Source organism: Myotis brandtii, unplaced genomic scaffold, assembly GCF_000412655.1.
Source record: "Myotis brandtii unplaced genomic scaffold, ASM41265v1 scaffold207, whole genome shotgun sequence".
NCBI classification, from domain to species: domain Eukaryota; kingdom Metazoa; phylum Chordata; class Mammalia; order Chiroptera; family Vespertilionidae; genus Myotis; species Myotis brandtii.
In genome coordinates this window covers 250,625-251,056 of record NW_005357736.1, presented here as the reverse complement: position 1 = coordinate 251,056, position 432 = coordinate 250,625, and positions in this window count along the sequence as shown.

The following is a 432-nucleotide window of genomic DNA, read 5'->3' as shown; positions in this document are numbered from 1 at the left end:
AGGACTGGGGTCCGTGCCCTGGAGAGAGGGGTGCAGCCTCCGGTGGGGGATCCCCCAGCGCCGGAGGCTGCGGGGGGCTGTCAAGGCCGGGCAGGGCAGGTCACCTCCCGTTCCTGCTCCACACAAGGAGGTGGACAGTAGCGACGTTTCATGATTTAAAACTCGCTGATGGAAGAGTTAAAGCTATTGTTCGGGCTGCTGGTGCCCAGCTGCCCCCCCACCCATCGCCCCCCGCCCTAGGGTCCTGAGGACGCTCACTGTGCCCCACATTCTCACCGAAATCCGGAACGAGCTTCGGAACTGGGGCTCAGGAAGGGGACCAGAGGCCCGTCGGCGGAAGAAGGGATGGGATAAAGTTAAATTTGAAAAAAAGAAGAAGAAAGGGTGGGAGACGGAGCTGGGACCTCGCCCTGACAGGAGGGAGGCGGGCGA